Consider the following 17,955-nt stretch of genomic DNA (forward strand, 5'->3'; position numbering starts at 1 on the left):
TCTGGCCTTTTTGTTCAAAGCAATCTCTGACACATTTCTCCTGGTTTAGTCTTATCAAATTAGACACCCATCACACGTCAGTCCTGCGCTCCGTCTGCGGTGATGAAACTGGAGAGCAACAATAGAATTCAACAAGTCCTTCCCTTCATTCTCCCTCTGCTATACTGACCACATCCAAGTCTAAATGCTCTGTGTAGCACAGGAGCAGTGCTCATGAAGATCCTTAGGTTACCTTAAACTGGCACGGGTATTAAGGAAAGAGCAAGTCTAAGTCTGATGATTCCAACACTGAAATCTTTTGTCAAATTGTACAGAGCAGACGTTTCTGCTCGTGCACCTGGACTTGTTTCTGATTTATCATAACAAAATAAATATCCCCGTTGCCTCCCTCCCAGATTTGTTTGCTGCAGATAGAACCATTACAAAACTAACAGGAAAATAACAGGAGAAAGTTTGCAGCTGTGCCACCAGTTTCTGGTCAAGATGGACACAGGTCACTCCCTTCCCTACCTTCATATCCCGGTGTCCAACAATTCAGGAGCAGCACATACCCTGTTAAAGCCTGCATAACTGTTATGACTGCCAGGTCCTTCTGGGTAACACTTGGGGTCTCACTCAAAGCGCGCAGTACCATTCCAAAAGCTCTGCAACCTGATTTCATAGCACTTGCAAACCCCAGAGGAAGGGGCTGCTAGAAACAAAGGTACCTCTCTGGCCACTTCCTGGCTTGGAACAGTTTGGAAGGTTAAAACAGAGCTGCCTTAGCTGTTTAAACCAGACAAGTCAAATGTAATCAGCTGTTTACTGTGAATACAGTAGATTGGAGGGATGTGGGGAGAAGTGACATGAAAATGGTTTTACAGTGTGTAGAAAGCATCCTGTGTAAAGGGCTTGTCTGTAAGAATGGATGAAAATACTCAAGAGAAAAGTGGCAACAGACCCTACAAAATGAAACATCGCATTACTTCCTTACCCACAGTATTTCAAGCACTGTTTCCTCTCATCTATTCACCAGGTTGAAGGGGACTGAAGGAACTGGCAGGAAGGAACCTGGCAGCACTCCTTCAGTGGCATACCAGCACCACAGAGCTTATCCAAGCTCTTTGGTACAGGTACCAGAGCAGCACAGTGATGAATCAGGGCTACTGAACCTTTATTTAGGGTTTACTAGTTCAGGTTAGTTGCAAGCTGAGTCACAAATAAATAGACATAAACAGGTACCCAAAAACCAGAGAGGCTTGCTGAGTTTGAACATTTCTAGAGAAGACGATGGCAGTTGCTGAACTGGTACAGAGATTTGCGAGCATCAATTTATTACAGACAGAATCATTAGAAAAGGATTTCATTTCATCACTTTCTAAGATAGAAAGACTGACAAAGAACCTGTCTTCTGCAGTTAGAGGGTGATTATAACAGATGTCAGCCTGCCGGAGAAAGAAGTTCCTATTGGTTTACAACAAGTCATTTCCGGCAACTTGCTTGAGTTACTTTTCTCTTTTAGGGGATTTTTCTTTTCAAGACCCATCAGTTCACAGACACACACCTGAAATGTGGATGCTGGTTGCAGGATCTGCAGTATGACATAACTGATGCACCACAGCTCCCTTGCATTTCCATAAGGAAAAGGATAACAAATATTTTTCCTGCTTTATATACATGGGCAGCAGCCAAATTTAAAACCACAGTTTCATCACCTCTTAAGCTGTTGCATCCATTCAGGAGCAGCCCGTTCAAATGCAGAGTGTTTGCATTACAAAGGAAGCTGAAATACCTATAGAGAAGTCGGGCCTGGCCTTTATTCCTAGAAGGAACATGCCAGCCTGGCACTGAATGTTACTGCATGAGATGGTGATGTCAAATAGAGAGGAGGGAAACAGAAAACGTTCCCTTCTTCTTCTCTGCCGCTTCTGAAACACTCCCTCAGCCAACAAAACATCCACAGTGGCCAGTCCCCTCCACCTGAGCGGGCAGGATTTGCCCTTTCCAAACAGAAATGTCAGACGCTGCGATGACTAAAGATGACTCACAGCCAGAGCCTCGGCTCCTACACTCAGAGGAAATCAAGGATGGGATTTTGCATGTAAACATTTACTTTCAAAAGTACATAAACATCTACTTTAAAAAGTACATTTACATGTTAATAGGTAACCGTAAACATTAAGAGGCAAGCATTCTAAATCACTTATTTCCCCTCATATTTAGTCACGGTTAAGTTGTTTGCCATCCTTATTTGCGTAATTACAGTTCTCAGCCTCTTCATGTGTCACAGGAGGTGACTGCTCCCCTGGCATCCCTGTGGCCACACTAGGAGGGCCCTGCCCTGTTCCAGGCTCCCCATCATGGAGCTCAGACATGGGCTTCTGGATGATGATGAAGGGACTGCAGCACATGACACGTGAAATGCCATCTGAACACCAGACAATGCCTTTTCAGTGTGAGGACAGAGGTTCCCCAGGAGGTTATGGAGTCTTCTATGGAGGTATCTTAGGATGAGAGAATGGTTTGTGTTGGAAGGGACCTTAGAGCTCCTCCAGCTCCAAGCCCTGCCACGGGCAGGGACCCCTTCCACTGGAGCAGCTTGCTCCAAGCCCCTGTGTCCAACCTGGCCTTCAGCACTGCCAGGGATGGGGCAGCCACAGCTTATATCTGGCTAAATGCAATTGATATCCACTATTAAAGAAAATGGGAAGTAAAACTTCCCATAATCTCATCTGAAATTAATATTCCAACAATGGTGTTTTAACCATTTTGTGATTTACAGAAAATAGTGATGTGCATGTATCTGTGCTCCCAAACACAGACAACGGTCATAAATACAGTACTGGACACACAAAAAATAACCTAAGTATTAATTAATATCTCAGATGCCATGAAGTTTCATGAAGGTCAGCACACTTAATACCCCTGCTCACAACTTCTTGTTGAATGCCTGGAGGATGTTGTTTGAGGTCACTGAACTGCAGCGCTTCTGTTACAAAACAGGACTTCCAGGTCTCAGAGCGATGTCAGGATCGAGCCTGCGTTTGAAAACCCATTTAGTCCCTTTGCTATGATTTCACCTTGTTCCAGCTGTAGCGGAGCACAGTGGGGCATGCCTGAGCACTTCAAGTCATGTAGAAAACTGAAATACTCAGTGAACTCATTAGAGGAGCAGATGTTTTAACACCCATGTGTTAGACTGCGGGAACTTTTCTACTACTGAAAATAGCTACTCCTCCAATTTACTCACAAGGTGTCTAATACTTCCTGATTCAGACTGTCAAGATGTTTCCTATGAACGCAAGCAGGAGAAACTTTGACCCAAAGAAATAAGGCAAAATGCATCAATTTACCTTTACTGGTTTAAAATATATCAAAATGGAACAAAGATAATACTGTGACTCTCATCTCTATGACATCCATGTGCCATGTGATCTCATGACGTCATGTCATGATGACGTCAGATGTTATTGTGAACTTTTAGTGACAAATAATGAACTAATTGAAGCAAAAAAAACCAATATATTTCACAGAAAAAAAAAATAATTAAATTCTGACATTTGCCCAATAGCTTAGGAAATCTCTTCCTTTCAGAATCAGCTGCCCAACTTCCAATTGTGGTAACTACAGGAATAAACTCAGAGGCATGCATGCAATTCTGCACTTTAAAACAGACAGAGAACCTGGTCAGGAAAGGATCCACGTGCTCCTAACTGTGACACAGTCAAAGCGGGTTTGATTGGTTCCCATCCATGTGGTGGAAATGCTCCTATTAATGCTTTAGGAAGCTGGGCACATTGATCTAAAGGCGCTGAACTGAAATCACTTGACACTTTCCAGGAAGATGCATGAGCATCCTTCGGCAGCCCCGACTGACACCTCCCATAACCTCAAGCATCCACACAGCAGTTTCTGTGATGACAAGTCTCTTGTCCCAGCCAGATTTTCTTGCATCTCTACAACAGGAAGAGTAAAAGAGTTGGAACCTGAACGAGGATCTACTTTACAAGGTGGTGCCATGAAATTAAGCACAACACCCGAGGAGCTGAGGTCCTCTGCTTCCATTGTGTTTTGTCATGAGATGCACCAGAAATGGAAAGCTTACTGTCACTGGCACAAAACTACAGACTTCCAGCAGTGCTCACTCAGCCTGCTAGCAGCACAGCACTGAAATGCTCTGTGAAATGCTCTGGATTTGGGAAACTCAACAAAAAACAAGTTTTCAGCATTCCAGCATGGCTCTATATCAGACTGGGATTTTTCCTCTACATGTGTTGGACAAGACACCGATGATGCTCCTTGGAGAGAAAACTGCTTTTGTAGGAAACACCTCAAATCACTAGGTCAATTAATGCCACAATTTAAAAGGCCTTATCAGTGCTATGGAGACAGATAATCTATAGGAAGCTACAGCAGAAATAGAACTGAAATTTGTGACTCATCCTCTAACACTTAAGTAATCTCGAATAGAACAACCTTTGTTTTAAAGGAACATACCCCTGTTTTTTTGTACATTTCTAGTTACAAAACCCAGACAAGAGGAACGCAGAGGGCTGGCTCAGAAATGCCATGTCAATACCTTTAGACTATTTTTCAAACCGACTCACAGAAGCCCTTAGATTTTTCCACTGACAGTTCATGCCGGAATATTATCTTGGTCCTTTGTGGTTTTACCCCTCCTGATTATGAGTTTCTTTCCTATGCATTTTTTAACCTGCGAAAGGAAAACTGTCACTCCTGCCTTCACAGCCAAATCCAGCAGAGGGAAAAAGCTGACAGCATCAGAATCACGGAATGGTTGATGTTGGAAGGGCCCTCGAGATGATGTGCTCCAAGCCCAGGCAGGGCGTCAAGCAGAGACAGCTGGAGGAGGACCGTGACCAGCCAGGTTTGGGTACCTCCATGGATGACACTTCACAACCTCTCTGTTCCAGTGCTGAGCTCCCCTCACAGTAAAAAATCATTTTCTTATGTTCAGAGGGCATTTGAGGTGTTTCAGTCTGCGCTCATTGGCTCTGGTCCTGTCTCCGGGCTCCGCTGAGCCTCCAGCTTCTCATTCCCTCCCATCAGGTATTCACACATTTATTCAGATCCCCTCTGAGCTTCCTCCTTCCCAGGCTAAACAGCCCCTCCTCATTTGAAAGATGCTCCAGGCTCTTACCACCTCCATGGCCCTTCCCCAGCCTCGCTCCAGTGAGCGGCCGCATTCCAGCAGTGCTTATACAGCACTCACCTGAACTGGCACGGCTGCACTGATTGCAGTGGGAAGTGACATCTCTCCAGGTAGGAGATGGCTCCATAACTCAGCAACAGTGAAGGCACCCTGGGTGCTGGTAGGAGTAAACAGGGTGAGTTTATGCTAATTAAATAGCAGCAGCAATGTTGAGTCAGAGGTAGCTGCTAAGAAAAAAGGCTCTCTTGGCCTTCAGCTCAAATTCCCCAGAATTACAATAAAAGACTTTAATAAAAGATTCTCTCTTTTTAGTACAGAGAATCCCCTTCAGGGACCTTTTTTTTTGTTACTGTTTGGGGGTCTGTAATGCAATTTTCCCCCTTTTTGTTCTCCAAATTATAAGCGTGTTGATCTCAACCCATCAGGTAAAATACATTCTGTCCTGCTGCAAGTAGACCCAGGTAAGGATTGAATATACTGTTGTAATTTGATTTTGGTTTTGATTATAATCTATACTTCTAATGAACTACATACCTCAGAGAAAAGGTTTATGCCAAAACCCTTAGAAGCCTGATCAAGATGACAAACGTACTGACGTAATTACATCATTTTGATAAAGTACATATATATGCACTGATATACGTATTTGTACATGTATCAGGCTTTATGGTCACGCAGTGTACTATTTGTTTTGAACAGCTCGAGGTTTTTTGCTGTGAGAAATGATGCAAAGCACACAAACTTAACACTGAGGAGTGGAAGGGGTTTTGCCCCCACTTGGCCTAACCACAAAGGGCAGCTCACAGCCCAGCGCATCACTGCACTGCTCAAGTATCAGGGTCCCCACGGTGCCCCCGGAGTGGAACAACACATCGACCCATCAAGCACCGGATACAGGACAATGGAAAACATCCTGACTGTCCTGATGCTCCTCCAGAAGTGCAGCCCCACCAAGAGCAAAAGCCTGCGCTGGTGCAAAGCACAGTCGGATCCCTCCCACTTCACAGGAACTTTCAATTGCCAGAGGGGAGCTCTTGGGCAGAAGCTGTTCCCTGTGAGGGTGTTGAGGCGCCAGCACAGGGTGCCCAGAGGAGGGAACATGGAAGCAGGACTCGGGGAAAACCTGATTAATGCAGCAGCCTTTCTGTCAGAGAAGGAGATTTTTATGTTCCACCCTGCTTAGGACAAAAACCTGCTTCTTCAGCAGGATTCCAGGAGAAAAAAACATCCAACCATGGCAAACTGAGAACTTTTCTCCTCTTAAGGTAGGAGCACAAATGCCTCTCTCGCAAGGATTAGGCAGCCTTAGTTAAATCTCTTGGTCATAACTGGAGTTTCCTCCCTTCTGTAAACCAAAAATTCCTTAACTGAAGTTGATGCATTAGTTTCCACCACAGGAGAATCTACTCTGCTACTTTTATATAGATGGATGGATGGATGGATGGATGGATGGATGGATGGATGGATGGATGGATGGATGGATGGATGGACAGATATACACACCTATTTGTGTACAAATCTTTGCTAAAACAATGCATGTATTATTAAACCCAGTACATTTTCATCAGGAAACAGCTTCTGCATCTTGAAGAAAAGCTTGCAGAAACACAGTTGCATATTCCCGATGAGCAAAGGGACGTTGTACAGCAAAGCGTCCAGCCCCGCGTTCATTCTGCTACTGCCATCCCCTCCTTGCCCACATGCCAGAGCACAGACTGAGGATCAGAGTGTTCCAAGTGCTACTCCCACTACACTCGCCTTGGTGTGTTTTGACATCTGGTGCTGGTTTTCCTCAAATCAGAATCTCCCATCTCAAAAACTGGATCCTCTCAGATCACAACCTTGGCCAGGCAATTGAGAGACGAGGCCTTCAGACATCAACCAAACTCGTTTGGGCTGAATACCACAAATAGTAAAAGTTGGGAAAATGGAAAATCCTCCAAAACAAAGTTAAGGAAAACCTCAAAGAAATCCTCCAGTTTCTCCTGGTAAACCCTACCAGTAGACAGATTATGGTTTCTAAGAGAAGTTTCCTACTAGAAAAAAGCAAGAGAGACTTGAAAGGTTGTTCCAGCACAGCTACACAGCCCTGACTGTTCACTTGGCACTCTCCTCATTCACTTTCATCTGAACACCTGCTTTGCAAATAATCTCTTTCACTTCACTTCAAAATGCCATAACAATAAAAATAGAGCAAACTCTAGTGATGGATTTAGATTGCTCTTCATTGTTTGCTTGCATTGTAATTAATTGCAATATAACCTTTTCAGGGAGATTTAGAGCCTGTTAAACAAGACAAACCCTTCAGTTTCCAGATGGAAACAATGCAGGAAAGGTGAGTTTTCAGTGACATTGCCGAGCTGAGCTGGTGTACTTCTGACCTCATGGACATGGGTGTTTCTCTCTCATCAACAGAGTGTGCCCTGTGAGAGCCGAGCAATGTGATGATGAATGGGACAGCCAGAGCCTACTCTCAACTGCCCTTGTGTAAATCTGTAGCAGTGACATTTCATCTGACATAACTAAGAGCAACATCTGCTTTTAAATGAATGGGGAAGTCTTAAAAGTACTCGAAATTTGGCACCTTCCTGACTACCCACACCTTGTACACTTCAAGTGCTGCACTGGCAGTCAATTCATAGAATGGTTTGGGGTTTAATGCTCATCCAGCTCCAACCCCTGCCACGGGCAGGGACCCCTTCCACTGGAGCAGCTTGCTCCAAACCCCTGTGTCCAACCTGGCCTTGAACACTGCCAGGGATGGGGCAGCCACAGCTTCTCTGGGCACCCTGTGCCAGCGCCTCAGCACCCTCACAGGGAAGAGCTTCTGCCTAAGGGCTCATCTCAGTCTCCCCTCAACTCGTTCAAATCATTCTTGTACGGTTCCTCCTTCTTGTTTAGAGATCAGGATGAAAATGTACTGAGTGCTACTGAGCATCCTTTCAGGATCACAAATGTGTGCATGTGCATCAGCTGCACACCCCTGACCACAACCAGTATCTACTTAGTAGTTACTCCTGCAGCTGCAGATTTTTAGGTATTTTCATTCACAACAGTTTTTCATGTAGTGGGTTCCTTTAAACAGAAAAAAAAAAGGATAGATTTTAATTAACTGTGGTTAAAGAGGACCCACTTTAAAGCAAGTAGGTCAGCACCTGCTTTGAATGAAATCAGTACAGCAATGCTTGTGCTAAGAGCTACATACGCTTTCAACTTACACTTTCTACCCTCAATAGGCACAACCCTAAGCAGTTAACTTCAAAATGCATGAAGCAAAATGAAAAGAACTTAAAAATGACAAATAGAAGGGCTGAGCTGCGTCTCCGGAATGGGAGCCTCCTGCTGCCACAATCAGCTCACACTATCATTCCCTCTTTATGAAAGGTGGATAATCTCACACCATCAAACTTATTGCTCTGGCAGGCCAGTTCCTGGCATTTACCCTGATCATAAGTGGGAGAAGTTATTTTAACAGATAAAATTTATCCATTCAAAGATAAATTTTACTGATTTCCTGTTAGTGGTGCAATATAAACACAACCATTAAAAAACTGCCGTACACAAATTTGCCAGTAACACAGTGTAGGATGAGACTAAATGGCTGAGGAGAGGGGGAAGGAGTCGTCAGTGCATCTGATGGAAAGTGCTCTGGTGATTAATTTTCAGACACTCTGTAAATACTCTTCATCCCAATTTAATATCGGCATCAGCACAATGCCAGAGAAGTGCCAAAAGTCAATCTCCATCCCCTTCACTCAAGCCTGTAAGCGGATACAGAAAAATGAAAGCAACAAAAGAAAATCTCCTTTCATCAGGCACCTCCTGAGCTCAACAAAGCGATATCTGTATTGTGATTCAATTACTCTCACATACAGGGGCTGGAGAGAAGCCTTCCCCAGGATACAGCATCATGTCATGCCTTCCTCTCTCTTAAACACATGTTCCCATCTCCTCTACACAGCGGCTGACAGGACAGAGCATCTCTCAAATTGAGACACTCAAGAAAGAGGGGAGAAATGTTCAGTGTTCTCAAGCTGAACATATAATGGGCAAGGTCAGAGCAATCCCAGGCACAGCTACAGGTTGCGCAGAGAAGAGATTCAGAGCAGCCCAAGGAGAAGGACTTGGGGGTGTTGGTCGATGAGAAAATGAACATGAGCCGGCTTCAGTGTGCGCTTGCAGCCCAGAAACCAACCGTGTCCTGGGCTGCATCCAAAGGAGCGCGACCAGCAGGGCGAAGGAGGTGATCCTGCCCCTCTGCTCTGCTCTTGTGAGACCTCACCTGGAGCATTGTGTGCAGTTCTGGTGTCCTCAACATAAAGAGGACATGGAACTGTTGGAACAAGTCCAGAGGAGGCCACGAGGATGCTCAGGGACTGGAGCACCTCCTGTATGAAGACAGGCTGAGGAAGTTGGGGCTGTTCAGCCTGGAGAAGAGAAGCTGCGTGGAGACCTCAGAGCAGCTTCCAGTGTCTGAAGGGGGCCTATAGGGATGGTGGGGAGGGACTCTTCATTAGGGACTGTAGTGACAGGACAAGGGGTAACGGGTTAACACTGAAACAGGGGAAGTTTAGATTGGATCTAAGGAGGAAATTCTTTCCTGTGAGGGTGGTGAGGCACTGGAATGGGTTGCCCAGGGAGGTTGTGAATGCTCCATCCCTGGCAGTGTTCAAGACCAGGTTGGACAGAGCCTTGGGTGAGATGGTTTAGTGTGAGGTGTCCCTGCCCATGGCAGGGGGTTGGAACTGGATGATCTTAAGGTCCTTTCCAACCCTAACTATTCTATGATTCTAAGGATTAAAAAGTCACTGCACTGGCTTAAGCATGACCAGAAAGCCAAAAACTGAACTTAGCAAGACAGGAAGAACTCCCTAAAAAAATTTCCAACTGACGGTTTCTTTTTCCTTTGAGAATAATATTTTGCAAAAATGAAACTTGCCATACAAATATCTTCCTACAAGAGCCTTGCTTCCCAAACAGGTGTAAGAGGGGTTGGGTAAACTCAAAATGATCCGTTTTAACCTTTCTAGCTCAGAATACGAAAACATCAGTGTTCTACATCATGGAGCTGAACCATGGAGCTGAACCACAAACTGGTGTGGGTTGGAAGGGACATTAATGCTCATCCAGTTCCATGCAGGGATATCTTCATCCTTGCTCCAAGACCCATCCTAGCCTCTACCAGCCTCTATATACTCCACCAGGTTCGAAATTAAGCATCTGGATTACATTGCAATGAAATGTCTCAACTGGCCACTTCTGGGGGATTCTGTAAGAAATTCTCCATAAAGAAAAACCAGAAACCCCCATATCTCTAGAACCGAAATCCCACAGTTTGACCAGCTCTAGTTTCCAAGCAACCAAATCTTTCCTTAAAGTAGGATGCTCAGAGTAGGCTGGGGCTTGAATGCGACTTCCCCAGAGCAATGCAGTACTTAGCTGTACTGTGAGGAGTACCCACACATCTCTGGAGGATAAAGAGGTGTATGGGGACAAGAAGGTGTCTCAAGCAGCCACAGACACAGTCTGGAAAACTCCATCACTGAAAATACAGATGGAATTGAAGGAAGAATATAGAAATCTCCCCCAAACCAAGCTACTCACTGAACAGTGAGGCCTGTTCATTTATTCCCTTTCATAATTCAGTCTTACCACTTGGCAGCTGCATGACATGCAGGCAGCTGGTACCAGTCACCCACATCCCCAGTCAGACACGATCCAGGACAAGAAAATATCGCAGAGGGAGGGGGAAAGGCACACGTCACAAGTGTTTTTAGAATAAAGACGGTAAGGGAAGTAACAATATTTAAAAGCCCTGTATTAAGGTTGTCTGCATTCTAACACAGAACATCATTGCTTTGTACAGCACCCCCAGGGGAGAACTGCTTTTATAAAGGCTTTTAAACAATATTTATAGGTCCAGTAACAATAATATTGGAAAGCCTTTGAAAAGCAGCCTCACAGCTCTTGGCCAGTCCCCTTCATTACTTCCCATTGAGCGTGGCAAAATGACAGTATGTGGCTGTACTTCTGTATGGTCTCCCACAAAAACTAGCTCAAAAGAAGCAGGAAAATCAAGCACTTCAAAGTTAAGAAATGCCCCAAAGAGGCTGCCCTTACAACCTGAATTTTACCCATTTCTGTGACTGCAGTGTGACCCAGTCTTACAGTATAGTATTATCAATTTGGTCTGGGCTCTCTCTGAGGCATGAGTAATCTGAAAATCAGGGGGAACATGTAAGAAAGCCTACTAAGAATGCAGCAGAGCTGCTCAGTGCACAGTTAGGAATTCTTTATCATAAACATGGAAAGAGGAACAATTTCATTTCAGAATTACTCGCTGCCAAATTTCCACATGCTGCACCAGGTACTTGAAGGGCCAGAAAGATGAGACCTTAGAGCAGCTCCAGTGCCTAAAGGGGCTGCAGGAAAGCTGGAGAGGGGCTTGGGACAAGGGATGTAGGGACAGGCCAAGGGGAATGGCTTTAACCTGCCCGAGGGGAGACTGAGCTGAGCTCTTAGGCAGAAGCTCTTCCCTGGGAGGGTGCTGAGGCGCTGGCACAGGGTGCCCAGAGAAGCTGTGGCTGCCCCATCCCTGGCAGTGTTCAAGGCCAGGTTGGACACAGGGGCTTGGAGCAAGCTGCTCTAGTGGAAGGGGTCCCTGCCTGTGGCAGGGGTTGGAGCTGGAGGAGCTTTGAGGTCCCTTCCAAACCAAACCATTCTGGGATTCATTCTATGTTCAAAACTACTCTAGCAACGTCTAAGAACCATCAGATTTTTCATTCACCCTCAGAAGCTGCTCTGATAATCCTTAAAACTTGAAACTTTACAGAAAAATACAAATCGAGAACAGCAACAGAAAGAATTAGCTAGAAAGAAGCCAAAAGCAAAAATTAAAAGAATATATCAGTCTAATGCTTCATCCAGGCAACTTACAGCAACTGAAAGTGTGTGGATATCCTGGAAATCATTCAGCCTGCTTCATTATGCATATTGGTGCTGTTCCGTCCATAAACCAGAGAGGAACAGATGCCCCATTAGAAATTCAGCCCCAGACACGTAAACACCAGTTTCAGTGCCACAGTCAAGTCATTTGCTTTTGCATTTAACTTTGCATTAAACTTGCATGAGGAAAAGGATAAAACGAGAACCAAGAAAACAATCTCATCGATTTGTCCCCTAAAGGTGGTTTAATGGGATAAATGACTGAGATCCTGCTTCTCTATTTAGATAGAAAAGCCCGATTTTGAGGTATTCTTGGCTATAAATGCCTGAAGAACATGGTCTAAGACAATACTGCCTTCCAAATACCCATGTTTTATCCCTCTTACGCTGTCCAGCTAACACAGGAGAACTTCACTGATTTCCACTTCAAAGCTCTGGATAAAGCTGAACTTAAGGCCTCTCTTGTTTAGGCACAATCCGTCCTCTGGATACCATGAAGTCATTTGTCTTTCAGAATACTTTGGTTGTTTTTAACATCTAACCTTGACTTACAGCCTTTAAAAATGACAAGAGAGCCAGACCATGAGCATGACAGCAATTCTTTCCCGATGACCCTGTGCCCTTCCCAAGGAGGTAACGGGGCAGCTCTGTTCACACATGACCCGTTAGAATGCAAAGTCTTCCAGTGCACTTACAAAATGCAAGAAAGTCCCTTATGGATTAAGTTAGAAACACAGATGGGAATCACTTGAGAGCATCATAAATTGCTTTAGATTTGTAACCATGGCAGAGTCTCATTCTTCTATGACAGAGTACTTATTCCATAACTGCATTATTAATAATTGTGAAATTCTCTTTTTTCCTCACTTCATGGTAAATCTTACTCACAACTGGCAAATGATTCCTCCCCCTTTCTTCCTGCACTGTAGTACAGCAAGAAATAAAAGGAGACTCCTGCCCTAAGGACTCTGTGTCATGGATCGAACACTCCCAGAGGCAGCCGTTCATGGCTGGTCCTCACAACTCCAACAGGCTGATGAGACAAGTTTCACCTCAAACCATGTTTCAGGATAAACCTGAACATAACTGGCAAGCAGCTTGGAGAAAAAGGATGCTCCTGACTAACTTCCAGCAGCTAAGCCTGAATGACCTGCCAAGAACTCACCTGCATACAGCAAAGGGGTGTTAGTGTCTCTAAATATCAACAAAACATTCCGGGTACAGGAGATCACCACTCGCGTTGCCTTAAACCAGGTGAGGATCTGACTTCCACCTCTACAGCTTGTGCTATTTCTATTCTTCCTTCTTGAGTATCACCACTATCAGCAGCATCCCACTCCTTATCTCCATCCTGAATCCTGATCTACAAAACCAGCTTCATGATAACTGCCTTCTGGAGCCAAGTGTTCGTACTTACTAATGCACTACAACAACTACAAGGTCGAATATGGCTTTAGAAAGTATCAAACCCATTTTGCATTACTTCACTGCTGGTGCAGGAAGGCAACTGTACCAAAGACAGCCAATCCTATTACAGGAACGGAACATTATTTTCTACAAGCATCAATAAGATGAATGTCCTATTTTAGGAATTGTGACTATCCAAAAGGAGACAGAAAACTGCATATAATGTAATATAATGCATTTCAAAAACCAGTCTGATCTGTCGGATTTCCTAGTAAATCTAATCCAAGCAATTGGAAAGCCATTCTCAAAATGGATGTGTCACACTTCATTTCTGCTACCAACATCCAAAAACCTGGGGGAAACATGAGGAACTGGAGCAGAGCATCACAATCTCAGTTGACCATGGAAGCGAGAAATACAGAATGAAGCACTACCAAGCATCATGCCGTATACAAGAGATATTTGATTTCTGTGCCATTTAATCCCAAAGGTGAAAAGTCAGATGTCACTATAAAGATCACCCAGGAGGAGGATCCAGCCTGGGGATGAGCACCGAGCTCATCCCTTAAAATCACAAACTCCTGTCTTCCTTTACCAATAAGTTCACTTGCAATTTCTGTATGAGCATGGAAATGAATTACATCACCCACGGAGAACAGAATCTAATCTGAAAACAATCAATACCTCAGCTCAGCAGAAACAGTTCCATTTCTTTAGCTGAACAGCTCTCCCTGTCACACCAAAAAAAATAAAACTAGGCTTAAAATGCTGACTAGTGCCTAAAATTTCAAATAGAAGCTAATTAAAGACATGAGCAGGTGAAACCAAACTTCCTGTCAACGTGCATGCTCCATTCCTCACCGAATTCAGACTTAGAAAAAGAAGTAATTCCATGATGTTCATTAGTAGCAAAGCCTGCTTTCCTCTGGATAGGGCCTCTCTCTTCAACTTCCTTCTGCTCAACTGAAGCTTTTTCTGCAGGAGGGGTATTAACAAAGCCTGTTTGCTTTGGGGTTCTGTCCTCGGTGAGTTCCCTGCACAGCCTGCCCCTGCAGTGGGACACCAGTGAGGCCACTTGGAAGTTTTCTTCTTCTGTCCACAGATACATAAACACATTGGGAAACTCTTCCATATCAAACATGACTGAAATCAGCCAACAGGACCGAAAGTTCACAGAGCAGAACAGAAGGAAGTAAATACAGCTACATGCATGAAGCACAACTTGATGTCAGTGCAGCAGTCAAGTTTGCTGCTCGGGAGCCACACCATGCCTGGCTGTGCAGTGCCCAGAGAGAGCTGAGTCCCAGGAGCCTGCTCTGGGTCTCCAGGCTCTTTTAACCAGTGCCTTACTTCAAGGTACTGAGAAGTCTGGAAGAGTCTGCAAAACCAGAACCCGTAAGCAAACACCACAAGAGCCAGTGCCACGGCTGGAGGTACATTTCAGAACCTTCAAACTGGATGCTCCCGACATTATCTTTCTAAAACTCAGTTATGAACTTGCCAGGTTTGCACTGGAAAACAAGAATCATGGTAAGTGACCTAAATATATAGATTTCATATGAACCATAGCAGCGGGAGCTCATTTCAAGCAAACATCAGCATGTGCTGCACATACTTTGGGAGGGCTGGAAGCCAGACTACCCAGCCCCAGCCAGTCTTATTCACTACTGGTAGAAGCCTAAGTTCCATGAGAGGGAATCCTGGCTGGCATCTCTGTGTATGTCACCAGAGGAACGCAGCAAGACACCAAATTTAAAACCATTAAGGCAAATAATGATACATCTTGTTGTACTGACTTACAAACATCAAAGCTGAAGTGACCATAAGCACCTGTAGCACCAAAGCGGTCCCAAGTGTCCGAGCGTGATACTACATCAATTTTCACAGAAGCTGAATTGCTCAAGCACCTGGCAACATCCATCAGCTTCTGAAGTCATAGAAGGCAGGTTAAGAAAACAAGAAAGAATGCAAAATGAATGACAGATGCATAATTCTGGGCTGTATTTCGTACTTATATCCACAACGCTGTAAATCAGCTGACTCTGGCTGCCTTTCTTTCCAACAGGAAAGCCCTCCAGAGCACACGTCTCCCTCAGCAGTACATGTTCCATGTTTTCAGCTGCCTTCCCAGATTAGCACTGTGGTGACCAAAAGGAGCGAAGGTTTCCTGCCATGCAGGAGATGCTGTCTTTCAGGGCAGCTAAAGCATACGACCCCCAGGTGGGTGAATGCAGTGACACATGTAAGGGCAGGGGAAACAGCCAACAGCACACCAAAAAACAGAGGCTATAAAACCCAGAGTTTAAATCTACTTTAGATTGAAATGAAGTTTCTCTCATCGTCTTTGCTTGCCACGGAATGTAATTGAAAATGGGAACCTTCCCATTCATGGGTTTGCACAGCTGGTTTTACCCACTGGATGCATTTCTGGAACAACTAAGATGAAGGTGCTTTCATTTAGACTGATCTTTTCCAAGCAGCAGGTCAGTATAAGATGGACAATCCTGTACACAAAACAACACTGCCACTAAAGCTTAAAGCATCACTGAAAGTCCCACATGCCATTGCTAGGAAGCAATGAATGATGAGTTAACACAAGTCATCTGTATATGCAGCTGATCAATACTGCCATGAGCTGTCAAGAAACTAATCTGCCCACAAGTTCCTAGCAAAGAGAAAAGGCCATTGTCTAAGCCATGGAATCACCCCCATTCACCCCAATCTGTGAGTGTCCTTCACTTAAAGATCAGAAAACAGGGACTTTGTATCAGTGATATTTCCAGCAATTGCTATAATTCGGTTCTGCCAGGCAGATCTGTATGCTGGTGGATAAACCAAGGTCATTTCTGCAGTTCACTGCCTTGCCCTGGCCTGGCTCCTTCTCTTGCAGATACTTGGCAACACATATCTTCAAGGGATTTACCATCCGGTTATTTTTAAGGCAAACAAGTCATTCCAGACCCTGCCTCAATCCTGCAAACAGCTCTCGAGAATGAAGCCTCTCAACTTCGCCTCTTTTTCTGGGCAGAAAACGTTATTTTCGCTTGAGACAGGGCAATTTAATTCTTAATCACCCAACCTGCACGTAAACCCGTCTTTCGTACAAGTAAATGTGGGTTTTATAGCTAGAGGTTAAAGCCCAGTTTGAAAATACGTCCCTTGGTGTCTATTCAGTAGCTACCAAGCTGCTAAAAAGCCGGGAACAGTGCACATCCCCACTTAAATAATGCCAGGGGCTCCCTCTGGGTATCCAGCGAGGTGCATCAACCTGCCGCGGGTGCCAGCAAGCACCCAACATCTGCATGCCACGGTCAGCACGCGCCCTGCAGCCCAGCCAGGCTGCATTCCCTGAGCAACGGCAGGGATCCCGGCTGACGTGAGAGGAATACTTACGGGCACTGCATAGAGGAGGCTTACAACAGCTTTAGTTTCACATAGGAAAGCAATTTTAGAGTGTAAATGCAATTGTACTCTATAACATTCTCATTATATTGTGGCATCGCTCCTAAAAGGAATTAAAGGAAGGATTTTCCTGTTAGTTCATTGGCACAGCATTTGCTGACAAAGGATGCTTGCTGCAATACGCAGTCAATACCCCCCCAAGACATTCAGTGACATTTTAACCACAGACTTCAGGTATACCAGAAAAACATATTTGGATGCACTGCTTTGAGAACTGTAAGAAAGCTGAAGATGTGGCTAATAACACAACGTGATGGTTAAATAGGATCGCCTTTTAATAAATAGTAATGACATGTAATTTCTGTATTTCATTCAAAGATCTATTTTTCAGAACAGCCAACTTCAAGAGTTCAAAACCCACACAGATAACACTGACTTCATCCTGTGCATGAAGGCAACATAGAAAAGAAATGGAGATGAGTGATTTTTCTATAAGTCCTTGCAACACAACTGTATACAAGCCAAAGCTATAAAGGGATTTAAAAAAGCATTCAAATGCATGTGAGGGGAGAAAAGCCAACCAAGGCCAAGTAATAATACACAGACATGATGCCTGGCTCAGGAAATCCTTAAGGGTCTTAATGTTATTAGGGTATAGGGATGTCTACCCAGGAAACATGATCTTATGTGGTATTACTATGAATATTATATGTTTATAATAGGAGAGACTTAAATGCCAGCATACCCGCCCCAGGCTCTACTTTCCCCTGCCAGTAAGAGCCTACTGGCAAACTACCTGCCAGTCATCCCAGGAAAGACACGCTGCATCAAACCTTTTCAGAGACATTATAGGACAGGGAAGGGTAAGACTGTAAGAAGCCATGGTAGGAAATCCTTCACTTACACTGTTTGAACAAGCTGTTTGTACCCTCTTTGCTCACTGTGTTGTGAACCACTCTGGCTTTTGGAGACTGGGACTATTCATCTCGCTGCATGTTCCTTCCATGGGTTGTTGCCACCCACGGCTTCTCTCTGGCTTGGCTATAGAC

This window comes from Pezoporus wallicus, unplaced genomic scaffold (genome assembly GCF_028554395.1).
Source record: "Pezoporus wallicus isolate ANWC-B61680 ecotype Strahan unplaced genomic scaffold, APGP_CSIRO_Pwel_v1 contig_11395, whole genome shotgun sequence".
In the NCBI taxonomy this organism is placed as follows: Eukaryota; Metazoa; Chordata; class Aves; order Psittaciformes; family Psittacidae; genus Pezoporus; species Pezoporus wallicus.